Source organism: Euprymna scolopes, chromosome 21 (genome assembly GCF_053919585.1).
Source record: "Euprymna scolopes isolate OS-2025 chromosome 21, ASM5391958v1, whole genome shotgun sequence".
Taxonomy (NCBI): Eukaryota; Metazoa; Mollusca; class Cephalopoda; order Sepiida; family Sepiolidae; genus Euprymna; species Euprymna scolopes.
This window is the reverse complement of record NC_136502.1, coordinates 18,229,919-18,243,674: the sequence shown is the minus strand read 5'-3', so window position 1 is coordinate 18,243,674 and position 13,756 is coordinate 18,229,919. Positions and strand designations below refer to the sequence as shown.

Here is a 13,756-nt window from a genome sequence, read left to right as displayed (position 1 = left end):
GTAAGTTTTGAAAATATATATGGCAATTAAGCAAAACAGATTTTTTCGCATTTAATCCTCATGAGGATTCATCAAGCTATTGGATGGAATCAATGTTGCTATGTGTTTTTATGTGCTCACGCCAGCCCAATAAAAATTCTGTGTAGCTTAATTTTCAAAACTTACTATATATATATATATATATATATATATATATATATATATATATATATATATATATATATATATATATATATATATAGAGAGAGAGAGAGAGAGAGAAAGAGAGAGAAAGTGTGTGTGAACGTGAAACTACTCAACTTATTCTTCTGAAATATATATAGATAGATATAATAAGTTATAAAAATATATGTGGCAGTTAAGCTATATAGAATATTCTGCATTTCATCCTCATGAGGATTCGTTACCTGGCGAATCTTCATGAGGATTAAATACTGACAATTTTTTATAGTTTAATTACCATAAATATTTCTATAACTTACTACCTAACTCTGTTCATGTATTGAGCTCTGTTGAACTAAATACTGAAAATCAACATGTAAAATATTATATCCCCTTATAAAATTTTATGTAGATGGAAATAATAATAATAATAATAATAACAATAATATATATATATATATATATATATATATATATATATATATATATATATATATATATATATATATATATATATATATAATCTTGTAGATTCAGCTTAATAATGAATACAGTCTCCGCTGAAAACATTTATTATAATAGAATAACTTTCATGCACGATTTAGATTAAGTTATTACTCTAAGATAGTTTTAAATTTAAATAGTGTTTAATCGATAATGATTTATTTAAAGCTTGAATTAACACAAATTTATTTCTACGTAAAATAACTGGTAACAACTTAAAATTGTCTGTTAAAAATGATTTTATTTGATAAATTGAATGCATATAAATAATTTTTTAAACTTTTTGAAGTTATATATATATAGTCTAAAAATGCACTAGTAAGAATTAATATCTGTTGATATGATCTCATACACATATAACTTTGATATAAATTTGATATTGAATAAAATTATTTTTAGTTATATAAGTATAAATTTATTCTGTCATTAATTTCTTAATATTATTACTTATGAAATAATTTACAAATATTTCCTACTACGGCCCTAAAAAAAATCCTGACTTTAGCAGTATGAAAAGACATGTGCACTTCTGAGAATTTAAAGTAAGATGATAAAATTAGCGAACTCAACGTTTCTAAATCGAAAATATTGATTTTAAATAAGTTAAAAATATAATACTGAAAATAGAGCTATATTCGTCTCCTGACTAATATTTATATTCCTGATGATAATTCCTTATACTATCACGTTTAAATGATGTATATGTATAAAACTAACTCACAAACTAGAACATGCATTAGCCATCCATAAATCTTGCGTTCTATAAGTGAAATGAAAGAATCAATCAATCAATATGAAGTGTCAAATTTGGAACTATAGCACTACAATAAAAATAACTAAACTAAATAGTCTGCTTTAAAGTGGAATAGTTAAACAATTTTTTTTAGAATGATAAATATTCAAATTAGTATTTGGATTGTTTTATATACACCATTATATAGACTTGTTGTAAAAATACTACTCATATCATAAAGACAAAAAACTAAGCACTATAATACTTTTCATTTATTATTTTTAAATCTAATTCATAACATGCTGAAATATGTTTGAAAAGATTAAACAAAACAAAACATAAAGAAACAACAAATAAATCAATAATAAATTGCATATTTTTAGATTTTCTAAGATCTGCTGTGAACCAAAAGAAAAAATGGGAAATATAGGATTTATTTTAAAGATTAATAAACCCAACAACAGACACTGATCATACTTATTCTCATGAGGAAAATATGAAATATTTCAAATTGTTGGTTTTCTTTCTTTTAAAAAGTTAAACATATCCTCATTATAACTGTTATTAGAGAAATTAATTTTCCAACCTGTAAAATATAAATGAAACAGACTGCAGCAGAAAAACTGTTATCTTAAAGCTATTTTTTTTATTTAGCAATATTTTTACTTTGTTTAACTTTTTGTTTTTGTGTTGAAATATTTAACAGCAAAAAATCAGTGTTACTATCTCATTCATTCATGCAGGTTGTACAGTTCCTTACAGACATGTTCAGAAATAATATTTTATCTGTATTAAATATCTAAAAAGTGTTTAAAATTTTAGATTTTATTCAGTTATTGGATCATATAATTAACACACACGCACACACACATACACACAAATATATAAACTTGTACATAAAACTAATAATCAACAAGTGTATTAATATATTTTTTCTCAGTAATATCAGTTCTCACATTTTTTTTAAATATTAAAATCTTATGTGTTCCATTTAGACAATTTTTAGTAAGAGAAAAATTAAGGAAACACAAAAACAGTTAGAGGAACTCACCTGTGGTGTTAAATCCAGTTGAGTCTGTGATGGGTCTGTGGCTTGATGATATGAACGTCCTTGTAAAGAGTTCTGTTGTTACTACTGCTGCTGAGTGACAACAACTATAGGTATGAGTGTGTGTGTGCGAGATAGCAGCGTGTAGTCCTACTAAATGTGTTGTGTGTGAGCGAGCTGTTTCAGTCAATGCTGGACTGATTGAATGAAAGTTGGATCACTGTCTCTACCTAATGTGAACGAGATATCTATATGAGCATATTAAATATACATAAATAAGTGCAGATCATGCATAAAGGGAAACATAATAGAACAAATATGAATTCAGACCCTTTCGATTCATTATAAAGTGCATAGCTCCTCTTCTATCAATGCTTACGTCTCTCTTTTCATCCATGCTTGGTCATATTGATATCACATGCTGAACTTGAACAATGTTAAAGTATAATTTCGTGTTTTTTTTTTTTCATTAATGTACATGCACTTGCATTGCAGTGGCTTTGTTGAGAATGAATGGATCATGCATGGGCACATAATTTTGTGGATTATAGGCGTGTTTTTTTTTTTTTTTTTTTTTTTGTATACAATTTTACCCACGTGAGATGTTTATTGGTTTGTGTACATGTGTTTCATATATACAGATATATAAATGTACAGAAACATATATACACACACGCGGGCGCGCACGCACAAACACACACATCTTATATATAACACGTGTATATATATATATATATATATATATATATATATATATATATATATATATATGGGGGACTTTGTGACTGGGTTCGAATCTACCAACTGGCAGTAATTCTCATCTTCTGCATTAAAGAGACGGTAAGTTTGAAACACATCTGTCCATAGGTTTAAAAATAATTGTTAATATTTATTTTTAAATATTATCTTTATATACATGGCTAACAACCAATGAGCCTTCTACCTTGGAAACTGCTGGTAGAATGACTAATTATATATCATAAGTATAAAGATATTCTGTAATGGAATTGAGCTCTCTATAATTATTTCTTATTACATATATATATAAAGAAGAAAACGCACCTCTCAAAATCGGAACCGAACCGAATTAAGATAGCTAATCTTAGACAAATACAGAACTAAATATTCTAACGGATGAAGCTATATCAATAATAAATAATGATAAAATGTACTTGACTTAATACTTTACTGAAGTTTCATGGTATTGTCGATTACCAGAAGTATATCTGATTAGGATCAATAAAAAAAATCTTATTATAGATCGATTATAGTCGGATACACTGCATATAATCGGTGATACCATGTAACCGCAGGAAAGTTTAAGCTATGTACATTTTATCATCATTTATTATTAGTAATGATGGGTCGATTCCAATATTTTCCCGATTTGAATACAATTACCGATTCTGTTCTAAATTCCTGATTCCGATACAATTATCGATTTTAATTCTAATACTCGTAAAAGCGCCTGAAAGAACACAGACACAGCATAAAATTAATCAATTGCACAACTATCGAAACCGTTCATAAAATAGCACCGATTTAAGTTTATGTAGAACTTTTCCAATATTTTATGTATTTTTTTGATCGTGAACTTTTTCTAAAAGCTACCTCAAAATATAAATATATCAAAGCTATTAAAAAAATCAACTAACAATTTGTTTGTCAGTTTTTGTTAAAATATAATTTTGTGCTGGAACAAAATCTAAAGAAACGGATATATTCATTTTTGTATCTCACCGACAAGTTATATATATATATATATATATATATATATATATATATATATATATATTTCCCCAAAAACTCAGGCTTTGATGGAGGAGAGACTTTTGGAAATAGGGTACGATTATGAATATCTCAAGTATCAAATACACTATGAAAGTTATTTTATGTATGAAAATCAAATCGGGGAGATATAACATATGAGAAATATCTGGAACCAAGCCTTCCCTTGCTTTTATTTCAGATCATTTGAAACCATAGTGGCAAGTTTTTGTCTTCGCTCCATCAAGGCCAGAGAGTTTGGGAAAATATCAGATATTTTGTAATTCACATGCTAACTAGAAAACAAATGACTATAATTGAAACATTTTATGGCTGTAAAAAAGTGTCAAAAATAGGCTCTGGATGATGGACGATCCCCTTAATGTGCGACATTAAGGGCAAATGTCACATAGCCTACTACACAATTCAGGTCATTACCTTTCCAACGAGCCTTCATTTATTAAATTCTGATCAATAGTCGCTGAGATTTGGAACTTATAAAATTTTCAAAAAAGGTGGTCTCTCTCTCTCTCTCTCTCTCTCTCTCTCTTTCTCTCTCTCTCTCTCTCTTCACATACCTCACAAACACTTTGAAAACTTTGCAATATCTCACATATTTCATATTAAATGCTAATTGAAAAGCCACAAAAATATTTTCCAGGATAAATAAACAAAAATCATATGCATCAGACATTTCTCTCATAATCAGACATCTTTTTTTACCCACACACACCAATAATACAATAATTCAAAGATTCAACATCCACCATATTTTCAAACTGAAGAATAAACTTACAAAATTAATCTCAAACAGCAAATGGAGAACCATAGGACACCCGGATCTAATACAAAATCTCATCACTAAAGAATTCTCAAAAGTCGAAATTGAAGCCTTCCGTTTTGAACTAAAATTCGCAACTGGCATACATTCGAATATTGCTACCAACACAATTTTGAATAATTACAAACACAAAGACACAGATTTTAAAAAAGGTTTCATACAGGGTAGTATTTCATTCAGCCCTATGAAACTGTACTCCCAAAGAGATATATAAATACCCTGAAACACCTAGTGAATAACGAGAACATAATTATATCACCAGCTGATAAATGTGGTGATATATTAATAATGGAAAAAAGACATATCTGGAGAAAGTTTCCACATTGTTGGCAGACAGAGACACATATACCAACACTGATTTAAATACTGTAAATAGAAGTATTGAGACTTTCAACAAATCGTTTTAAAAACTTATAAAAACAACAAAACATACATACATTGAATACCATCCGAATATTCCGTCGTTATAAACTCGCAAACCGGATATCCCTATGCGCCCATAATATCTGACATTGATAGTGCAACACACAAAATTGCACCGGCCATATCCAATATCTTGGGTCCACTACAGAGCACTATCAGGACCTCCCACATAAAGAACTCTGGAGATGTACTCAACAAGATAAAAAAACATTAATATACATAACAAAACTATACACAACTTAGATATAACATTATTATATACAAATGTCCACATAAAAAATGCTTAAATGTACTCCATAAACACCTACAAAAATCAAAAATTAACATACCATTTCCTCTCGACACTTTTATAAAAATTATAAGACTTATAACTGACATGACTTACTTTCAATTCAATTACAATTTCTACAAGCAAAATGTTGGTCTTTATATGGGTAACCTCTCAGTAGAGTATTAACCTGCCTTTTCTTAGAATTCCTAGAATCTGATCCTTTCAAATTTAGATTACCTCTAAACAATATTTTAAATACATTGACGATATTTTAATTTTTCTTCTTAAAACACACACACATAGATAACATTAAAGACAAATGTGACTCAGTCGAACACTCCATAGAGTTCCCCTATGAAACAGAAAACAATCACTCATTACCTTTTCTAGACATACTTATTATAAAATCCAATAATAAACTATCCTTCAAAGTTCACCGCAAAACTACACACAAAAATGATTACATACATTTCTACTCACACCATTAGAACAAAATAAAAACAGGTATGATAATTGGTTTCTTCCTACGTGCATTCAGAATTTGCAAACACAGCATAAATTAGAAAAAAGGCTCAATGAACATAAAAGAGATATAAGAAATAGCAATTCGCATTATTCTCTCATTCATTGCAGCATAATCATACCTTTGACTTCAAATAAGCAAAAATAGTTAAATCTATTTCAAATACACCGCGCTGGAGACTTCTTGAATCAGCGCTTATCGCAAATTAAAGCACAATTAAATAACGTAGATGTTTCTATAATGTAGTGCCATTAATAAGTAAACTTCTATTAAAAGAACATAATTTAATTGTAGACAGAGGTTAACCCCCCTCGTACCATAGAAACACCTCCTATAATAATTAATACTATAATCTCAATTAATAAATTACATAACAAAGACACACTCATTTCATTTCAGTTGCACACCTATATTTGAACTTTAACGGACCTATTTTTTTTTCTAGAAAGAATATTAACTGCGTCATATCTTTTAAAAATATATTAACAGCTATATGACATTATTAAAAATCTCCATTTCTTTAACAACGCAACTCTCCTCCTTTTTTGAATTTTCAACGTCTTTTTCCGTTTCTGAAATGGAACAGCGTAACACTTTCACAAGAAAATTTTCGAATATTTGTACTGGTGTTTTTGTTTTCTTAATTTCATTCATCTAGAGGAAGTCTAAAATTAAAGACGAAACATTGTTGAAGACATAACTCAGTTTGTTTCTTTTTATTTATCCATTTCGTCGGAATACTATTTCCATTATTCTCATCACATTATATATATATATATATATATATATATATATATATATATATATATATATAGAGAGAGAGAGAGAGAGAGAGAGAGAGAGAGAGAGCTATATATTATCATCTATAATAATAATAATAATAATAATAATAATGATAAAAGAATTATAAAAATACATAAAATAGAACACAGAAAGGCTAATCACTGCAAAAAGAGACACTAAAAATGAACAAGATAGAGAACAGAGAGGCAAGGGAGAACAGAGAGGCAAGAGAAAAGAAAAATGAGAAGAAAAACAGCTACTTGAACGATTCATAAGGATAACAAAAGATGATACTCATGAAAACACCTGAACATGACTACGAAAAAAAAAAACTAAAAAGAGAAACTGAATCACAGCTGCACAAAATAAGGCGATTAGAACCAACCATATCAAAGAAAAAATCGACAAGACACAAGAAAACAGCAAATGCAGACTCTGTGGACAAAGGGGTGAAACGATGAACCACATAATAAGTGAATGCAGCAAACTAGCCCCAAAAGAATATAAGAATAAATATGACCAGGTGGGGAAGGCAGTACACTGCAAACTATACAAACAATTAGATCTTGAACACCATGGTAAACGGTACGAGCACAAATCGGCAGCAGTACTTGAAAGTAGATATTATAAAATCCTATGAGACATGAATATACAAACAGATAAACTCATCCAAGCAAGGAAGCCGGATGTTAAACAAAATTAAAAGTCTTGCCAGGTCATAGATTTCACCGTTCCAGCAGACCATAAGGTGAATATCAAGGCAACGGAAACGCGAATCAAATGCACTGAACTGAAAGGAATATAGAACATGAAAAAAGTCAAGATAACACCAATAATTATAGGAGCACTAGGAATAATCCCGAAAAACTTTGAAAAAAGAATGTGCGAAATTGGAATCACAGGGATGGCTGAGAAACTATAACAGATAACAATAATGAAAATGGCTGAAATATTAAGGAAAACCCTTGAATGTGGACACTAATACACATGAGATACAAACTCCAACCTGCCATATAAAAAATGGAACAAAAACAAAACAAAATGATAGAACATCACAAGGAACCAAAAAAACTGAAACTGTATAATTGTAAGTTACCCCCCCCCTCTCAGAATGCACTGCTGGTATGAACTGGCACCACATCATTTAGTCAAAGGATCGAGAAGGATTGAGAAGGATGGAAAAACTGAGGTGAGAAAGCACTAACCAAACCTCCACTGGATGAGTATGACTAAGACAAGGACCTTAGGTAGGTTTATTGCAACCCAAATTCCAATGAAGACAAATGGTCACTGCCAGCGAGAAATCAATGACAAACAGCTGTTGCAATAGCACAAATTTATTTGCAAACGTTATCTTTCAAGTTGGAGAGTATTATAAATCTGGGGAGAGTTGTTGTCACACAGACTCCAGGGAATACCACCGATTATTATAATGGAGTGATGATGCTGATTTATGTGAGATCTAGTGAGTAAATAATAATGCGTTTTAGTATAGTAAAAAAATGTATTTCTATGTTACATAAACATATGACAAAAATTAATAAAAAACAAAAAACCATGCACTTATATTTTATGTTGGGAGGTAGATTTTTAATGTCTTTCACGTAGTCTGTGTGTTTATGTTTTGTCAGTGAAAGAAAATGAACTAAACTGCCAAATAGCTTCAATAATAAGCAGAGAATCAATTTTATTATTAGTCTTTGATTTCATCTCCGCCCCAATCTACATTTTATGTATTTAGATTTTTTTATAACCAATTAACAAACAGAAAACTAAAAATCAAGGAAGAACTAACTCTAAAGTTTAGTCTCGCATCGAGCCATAAAAATCTTTAAATTCACTAATTCATCTATACCTTATTCTTTAAATTCACTAATTCATCTATACCTTATTCTTTGAATTCACTAATTTATCTATACCTTATTCTTTAAATTCACTAATTCATCTATGCCTTATTCTTTAAATTCACTAATTCATCTATACCTTATTCTTTAAATTCACTTATTCATCTATACTTATTCTTAAATTCACTAATTCATCTATACTTATTCTTTAAATTCACTAATTCATCTATACCTTATTCTTTAAATTCACTAATTCATCTATACGTTATTCTTTAAATTCACTAATTCATCTATACCTTATTCTTTAAATTCACTAATTCATCTATACCTTATTCTTTAAATTCACTAATTCATCTATACCTTATTCTTTAAATTCACTAATTCATCTATGACCTTATTCTTTAAATTCATTAATTCATCTATACCTTATTCTTTAAATTCACTTATTCATCTATACCTTATTCTTTAAATTCACTAATTCATCTATACCTTATTCTTTTAAATTCACTTATTCATCTATACCTTTATTCTTTAAATTCACTAATTCATCTATACCTTATTCTTTAAATTCACTAATTCATCTATACCTTATTCTTTAAATTCACTAATTCATCTATACCTTATTCTTTAAATTCACTAATTCATCTATACCTTATTCTTTGAATTCACTTATTCATCTATACCTTATTCTTTAAATTCACTAATTCATCTATACCTTATTCTTTAAATTCACTAATTCATCTATACCTTATTCTTTAAATTCACTAATTCATCTATACCTTATTCTTTAAATTCACTAATTCATCTATACCTTATTCTTTAAATTCACTAATTCATCTATACCTTATTCTTTAAATTCACTAATTCATCTATACCTTATTCTTTAAATTCACTAATTCATCTATGCCTTATTCTTTAAATTCACTAATTCATCTATACCTTATTCTTTAAATTCACTTATTCATCTATACCTTATTCTTTAAATTCACTAATTCATCTATACCTTATTCTTTAAATTCACTTATTCATCTATACCTTATTCTTTAAATTCACTAATTCATCTATACCTTATTCTTTAAATTCACTAATTCATCTATACCTTATTCTTTAAATTCACTAATTCATCTATACCTTATTCTTTAAATTCACTAATTCATCTATACCTTATTCTTTAAATTCACTAATTCGTCTATACCTTATTCTTTAAATTCACTAATTCATCTATACCTTATTCTTTAAATTCACTAATTCATCTATGCCTTATTCTTTAAATTCACTAATTCATCTATACCTTATTCTTTAAATTCACTTATTCATCTATACCTTATTCTTTAAATTCACTAATTCATCTATACCTTATTCTTTAAATTCACTAATTCATCTATACCTTATTCTTTAAATTCACTAATTCATCTATACCTTATTCTTTAAATTCACTAATTCATCTATGCCTTATTCTTTAAATTCACTAATTCATCTATACCTTATTCTTTAAATTCACTAATTCATCTATACCTTATTCTTTAAATTCACTAATTCATCTATGCCTTATTCTTTAAATTCACTAATTCATCTATACCTTATTCTTTAAATTCACTAATTCACTATACCTTATTCTTTAAATTCACTAATTCATCTATACGTTATTCTTTAAATTCACTAATTCATCTATGCCTTATTCTTTAAATTCACTAATTCATCTACGCCTTATTCTTTAAATTCACTAATTCATCTATACCTTATTCTTTAAATTCACTAATTCATCTATGCCTTATTCTTTAAATTCACTAATTCATCTATGCCTTATTCTTTAAATTCACTAATTCATCTATACCTTATTCTTTAAATTCACTAATTCATCTATACCTTATTCTTTAAATTCATTAATTCATCTACGCCTTATTCTTTAAATTACCTAATTCATCTACGCCTTATTCTTTAAATTCACTAATTCATCTATACCTTATTCTTTAAATTCACTAATTCATCTATGCCTTATTCTTTAAATTCACTAATTCATCTATACCTTATTCTTTAAATTCACTAATTCATCTATGCCTTATTCTTTAAATTCACTAATTCATCCATACCTTATTCTTTAAATTCACTAATTCATCTATACCTTATTCTTTAAATTCACTAATTCATCTATACCTTATTCTTTAAATTCATCTATACCTTATTCTTTAAATTCACTAATTCATCTATACCTTATTCTTTAAATTCACTAATTCATCTATGCCTTATTCTTTAAATTCACTAATTCATCTATACCTTATTCTTTAAATTCACTAATTCATCTATACCTTATTCTTTAAATTCACTAATTCATCTATACCTTATTCTTTAAATTCACTAATTCATCTATACCTTATTCTTTAAATTCACTAATTCATCTATGCCTTATTCTTTAAATTCACTAATTCATCTATGCCTTATTCTTTAAATTCACTAATTCATCTATGCCTTATTCTTTAAATTCACTAATTCATCTATACCTTATTCTTTAAATTCACTTATTCATCTATACCTTATTCTTTAAATTCACTAATTCATCTATGCCTTATTCTTTAAATTCACTAATTCATCTATACCTTATTCTTTAAATTCACTAATTCATCTATGCCTTATTCTTTAAATTCACTAATTCATCTATACCTTATTCTTTAAATTCACTAATTCATCTATGCCTTATTCTTTAAATTCACTAATTCATCTATACCTTATTCTTTAAATTCTCTAATTCATCTATACCTTATTCTTTAAATTCACTAATTCATCTATACCTTATTCTTTAAATTCACTAATTCATCTATACCTTATTCTTTAAATTCACTAATTCATCTATACCTTATTCTTTAAATTCACTAATTCATCTATACCTTATTCTTTAAATTCACTAATTCATCTATGCCTTAATCTTTAAATTCACTAATTCATCTATACCTTATTCTTTAAATTCACTAATTCATCTATGCCTTATTCTTTAAATTCACTAATTCATCTATGCCTTATTCTTTAAATTCACTAATTCATCTATACCTTATTCTTTAAATTCACTAATTCATCTATACCTTATTCTTTAAATTCACTTATTCATCTATACCTTATTCTTTAAATTCACTAATTCATCTATACCTTATTCTTTAAATTCACTAATTCATCTATACCTTATTCTTTAAATTCACTAATTCATCTATACCTTATTCTTTAAATTCACTAATTCATCTATGCCTTATTCTTTAAATTCACTAATTCATCTATGCCTTATTCTTTAAATTCACTAATTCATCTATACCTTATTCTTTAAATTCACTAATTCATCTATACCTTATTCTTTAAATTCACTAATTCATCTATGCCTTATTCTTTAAATTCACTTATTCATCTATACCTTATTCTTTAAATTCACTAATTCACTATACCTTATTCTTTAAATTCACTAATTCATCTATACGTTATTCTTTAAATTCACTAATTCATCTATACCTTATTCTTTAAATTCACTAATTCATCTATACCTTATTCTTTAAATTCACTAATCCATCTATACCTTATTCTTTAAATTCACTAATTCATCTATGCCTTATTCAACCAAGCCTTTAAAAATGTTTTACGTTTTCTTTTAACACTTTTTGGACACTGCTTGTCAGGTTTGTCAATGCTGAAGCACTGGACGAAAGCCCATTTTTTTTTCTTCTTACACAAGAAAATAAATTTACAATTATGATTATAGATTTTAATTTTACTGGTAATTTAAAAACAATGAATATTTACCATTTGATCATTAATGTAAACAATGGAAATTATGTTTATTATTTTTTATTTTTTTTACATGAGGGTCACCACTTATCAAGGCCCGGAGGCCACTTAGGGATAAAGGTTATTGCGTGTACAGTAATCAATGAGATAGTATTGTAGTAATCATTAGTATTGGAGATTTGATAGAGTGTTTTACTTAAGGGGTGGTTTGTCATGAATTTGTTCATGTTGGATTTGAAGACATCCAAGTTATAGTCAGGTGGGAAACAGGCAAATGGAAGAGAGTTCCACAGTCGTGCACTTCTGAGAAAGAAGCTTTGCTCATGGAATCTACGTTTGGATTTAGGCACAGATAAAGAGTGGGGAAAATTATTGACAGTTGTTTCAGCCAGGCGGGTGTTTCTCGTGAAAGATTGGTGAAGGAGGACGAGAGATAAGAGCTCAGACGAGCACTTGCCATGGAAATAACGATAAAACAAAGACAGGCTTGGGAGAGAGGCTGCAGGGAAGAGAAAAGGGCATCCCCCACTAAACCACAAAGTCTATTTTGTACTCTGTCAAGGCAGTATAGGCTGTTTTTAGCAGCTCCTGCCCAGATGTGGCAGCAGTACTCCATCCTTGGACGTACTTGGCTTTTATACAGATAGAGAATTGCATCAGTAGTGAGATATCTTCTGGAGCGGTAGAAGGATTCCACCATTTTCCCAGTGTCCCTGGCAACAGATTTGATGTATGTGTTCCATTTCAGATCAGGAGTAAAGGTCAAACCCAGAAGCTTGTCAAAACATGGAGTCTCCCCAAGACGAGAGCCACCCATTTCAATTCATGCCAGATTGGGATCAGAGCGTTGATGATGTAAAGATAGAAACTTGGTTTTGGATGCATTAAAAGTGACCAGCCACCTCTTCTCCCACTGTACCACGCACTCAAGATCAGAGGAGAGAGAATTAGAGAGAACTTTGTCATTTACGGCCTTTGATGTGTTGCTGTAGATGGTCGTGTCATCAGCATAGATGTCAACGAATGATTTAAGTATGTGTTTTGGGAGATCATTGATGTAGATCAGGAAGAGAGTTGGGCCCAGGATGTACCCCT

General features: G+C 28.6%; 1 protein-coding gene across 4 annotated transcripts in view; it reads right to left on the bottom strand.

The window, feature by feature from the left end:
* LOC145242033 (protocadherin beta-14-like) overlaps nt 1-2,863 on the bottom strand; it is a 47,146-nt gene extending 44,283 nt beyond the window's left edge. The window contains exon 1 of one of the 4 annotated variants that reach the window (XR_013862640.1): nt 2,451-2,842. The gene's annotated coding sequence lies outside the window, so the exon portion shown is untranslated. Of the gene's footprint in view, nt 1-2,450 lie in introns of all 4 variants that reach the window. The other 3 variants (XM_080104928.1, XM_080104926.1, XM_080104927.1) reach the window with 3 other exon arrangements.
* Between the last annotated feature and the right edge of the window lie 10,893 nt (nt 2,864-13,756).